At 25.8% G+C, this 3,972-nt stretch overlaps 1 long non-coding RNA gene across 1 annotated transcript; it reads left to right on the forward strand.

Moving 5' to 3' along the window:
* The first annotated feature begins 2,762 nt into the window (after positions 1-2,762).
* Positions 2,763-3,305, forward strand: LOC114077262. The gene is made up of 2 exons (XR_003578340.1): positions 2,763-2,825; positions 3,049-3,305. It is a non-coding gene; the product is annotated as an uncharacterized LOC114077262 (long non-coding RNA).
* The last annotated feature ends 667 nt before the right edge of the window (positions 3,306-3,972 follow it).

Raw genomic sequence — 3,972 nt, forward strand, 5'->3', positions numbered from 1 at the left:
GATGATTAATGTTTAACAGCTTTGGGTGTATGCAGTGAAAAGCTGTGACGAACATTGTTGTGAAAAGAACTGTATTAATAATTTCAAGACGAAAAATTCAAGTGGTTGTTACGAGACACCCCCTAGCTCAGCATTGAGAATTTGCAATTGTCACCATGATTGTTAGAACACACAAAAAAAAAAAAATCAAAAGTTTTGAGTCAATACTATATGTGATTTATTTATGCATAATTATTTGGAATTCGATTTAATGGAAAGAACTATACCTTAATTTATCCTACTTTTTCAACATTATGGTCCCCTATTGTTTTTTTTTCTTTTGGTATATGTTTGGTATTTGTATTAAATATATATTATTTTGACATTTGGTATTCGTATTAGAATCCCGATCAAATCTAGATCGCGCACTATATGCCTTATTTCGAGAGTGATGTTATTAATAACATTTTCTCCATATTGTTTGAATTTGAGACCTCTAGTTAAGGATGAACTTAAAGCAGCGTGTGTTGTCCTCTAAAAATAAGTATCAACCGAATTTTCTCCAAATCTAAAGCTTAAATTTGAGACCTTTGATTGAGGGTAAACATGAAGCAATATGTGTTTGTCCTTTAAAAATAAGTATGGTTTATTTTTTTTTGTAAATGCTTATTAATAAATTCAATTGTTTCTTTTAAGGAGAATCCTATGAAAGATGAAGATTTAACATAAATTTCTATGACCATCAGATATTTAAAAGATCAAAACTATTCAAAAATATATTTAAATGATTATTTTATATCTACTTCAAACATAATAATTTTATTGTATAAATAAAAAAGAAATTAAATGGTAATTTGATAAGACATGATTTATTTTTCATGTGAGGGAGGTTTAGAAAATGGGGATGCTTTTCTTTGAAAAAGAAACAAAAGTAAAGAAAAAAATTTGCAAGAAAATAAAGAAAAAGGAATAAGCATATTTTCTTTACCATAAATTGTTGTTATCAAATCAAGAAAAAATGTGTCAAATTCAATCTTGATGGTAGTTGCTGTACATAATTTATTATAATAGATACATCAGTATTTATTTTTACCATTTAGACTTATAGCTTATAAATCAAATAAAATTACGAACGACTTAATTTAATAAATGGAAAAGAGTTTAAAATACCTTTGAAGCATTAGAAATAGTATAAAAATATCCTTCATTAATCTATTGACTCCAAAATGCCCTTTTCATTCATCTATTGACTCCAAAATGCCCTTGTCATCCATCTTTGAGTTCAAAATTGACCACGTATTTAACAATTTTAAATTTAAACCATTTAAATATTTTTTAAAATACTTGACGCTCAACTATTGATTATAATATAATTTGTTAATTTCATTTATAAATAAACCCATTACCCACCCAATTAATAAACTAATTCTGATATAAAAATCACCCTAAACACTACTAAAATACGACGAAATTACAGATTTGTGAAAATGACATCCAAAATTATTCGAGTCCAAATTGAAGCCCCAATAAAATTTAGGTTGAGCCGCTTATTTTGGAGGTCACTTTCACTAGGATTCTCTTTCAAGCTTGAATTCAAATTTATGATTAAATGTAAAAAGTAGTACATTCCGAATAATTCATGCACCTTTTTAGAATATAATTTTATAAATACTTATGATTTGTTTTAAATATTAAAATTTTAATAGATTATTTGTTAAAAAAAGTTATCTATTAAGTAACATCACATAATTGAGACGAATAAATAATTAAGATAAATATAGTCAGATTTTTAAGTTTATCGGTAATTTTTATTTAGACACTTCAATTTAATATGTTTTGAGTGAGGACTTGAGTGTATATATGATAATGTACTTCTATAGACTTTTTTCGCCTTAAATTTTTAGAAACACTCATTAAAAGTAACTTTCTTGTTGTTGCATTAGTAATGGGACGAGTTTATTAATTGGTGGGGTTTAATTAGTAATGAGTGAGTAGTGAATTTGTTTATAAATAATATTAATAAGTTAAATTATAACAAATAGTTGAGCGCTACATATTTCAAAAATATTTAAATAGTTTAAATTTAAAAACCGTTACATAAGTGGTCAATTTTAAATTCAAAGGGAGATGATAAGAGTATTTTGGAGCTAATAGATGGTTCAGAAGGGTATTTTGGAGCTAATAGGTGGAAGAAGAGTAATTTTGTACCATTTCTAATAATTCAAAAATATTTTAGACCCTTTTTTATGAAGATGTTTTGTGTAATTTAACTTGGATATTCCGAAAAAACAAATAAATCTTATCAAAATTGAAGGATAATGAAGTAATATCTAATCAATACATAGAGGTTATGGCGGAAAATGTTTTTCTTGAAAAATATTTTTTTGAAAATAAGTTGATTCTCGTAAGAAAACAAAAATTATCATTTGATTTTTTTTTAAGAGAATATATTTTCAAAATATTTGATCTGAAAAAAATATTTGACCAGTCATAATATCTATTAATTATTGTAACAGAAAAGTTACTATCTTAATAATACATATTAGATAAAAGAACAAAAAAATCAAGTCTCACATAATTCATTTTAACAAGAACATTAATACTTTTTCACAATAAGATATGTCAAGTCGAAGAACATTGTACAAATCTAACAAATCAATAATTAATCCATTTATTGTTTTACTTAACATGTCTTTTCAATCAATTAGATTTTAGACTTTATTACACATTTTCTACCTTTAAATATTCATATTCCAAAACATTTGTGTATATATATTTTTTTCATCACAAGCAAATGGCTAAACTCTCATCAACTTTGTGTTTTTTGCTCCTTGTTTGTGTACTAGGTACATTTTTCAATTCTCATTATTTATTTTTATTCTTTGTATTCATCGTAAATCTTATCGCTAAATAATTCGTCGACATAATTTTTTGCTAATTAATCATTAGATATGATTTCTGATGAATTTTTTCTTATGTTTGGTTATAAAATATCTTATTTATTTATAAGTGAAATTTCACTAAATATATTGTTATTAATAACGCGGGTTATGTTATTGTCTTGAACAGGTACTAATGAAATTCGTGATACGGCTAGCAATGTAATAGTACCAAATCGTAAATGCTTAAGTATTTTGGGTATATGCGGTTCTAAAGTTTGTGACGAACATTGTTGTGAGAATAAATGTTTAAATAAATTCCAGTCACAAAATCCAAGTGGTGCTTGTGAGTTGTTCCCTGGCTCTGGATTGGTAATTTGTAATTGTTACCATGATTGTGGTAATTAGAACACACACAAAAAAAATGAATAAAACTTTTTAATTCAATATTATATGTGATACATTTTTGTATACTTATTTAGAATTCGATTTCACGGAAGAACTATAGCTTAATTTATCTTGCTTTATCTTTTTCTGGTATTGTAAGTTATTTTTGGTATTTAATTCGGATATCAAGCTTTATGAATGGAGAAACTTCTAACATGAAATGTTTTTCTTTATATTGTGCGTTAATTATATCTTATTTTGAAAATTTTTAAAATTATAATAATTTCATATTTTGTAAAACTTGCAAATAATTGTTCATTCATCCAATTAGTGGCGGAGGAAAAAAGTTTGCTACTAGTGAGATTCGAACTCACGAACACTCTAAGTTTCTGTGTCTTTACTCTTTCAAGATACTTGAACCACTAGACTTCATTATATTGTTGTGTCAAGGGTGTCCAAAATTATTTTATTTAGCAACTTTATTTATCATTTTATTTATATATACGTTATAATTTTTCGACGAAGAGTGTCCAATTGAACACTTTGATATAAGGGTAGCTACGCCACTGTACCCAATACGTAGCAAATGATACATAAGTTATGTATATTGATTTAGGTTTGAAATTTATTATGGTTATGTATCGACAATAACATTTTTACCGAATACTACAACATTATATACAAACAAAATTGTAATATATTTGATAGAGATGGAATGATATATCCA

The sequence above is a fragment of the Solanum pennellii genome, chromosome 5 (genome assembly GCF_001406875.1).
Source record: "Solanum pennellii chromosome 5, SPENNV200".
Lineage (NCBI taxonomy): Eukaryota > Viridiplantae > Streptophyta > Magnoliopsida > Solanales > Solanaceae > Solanum > Solanum pennellii.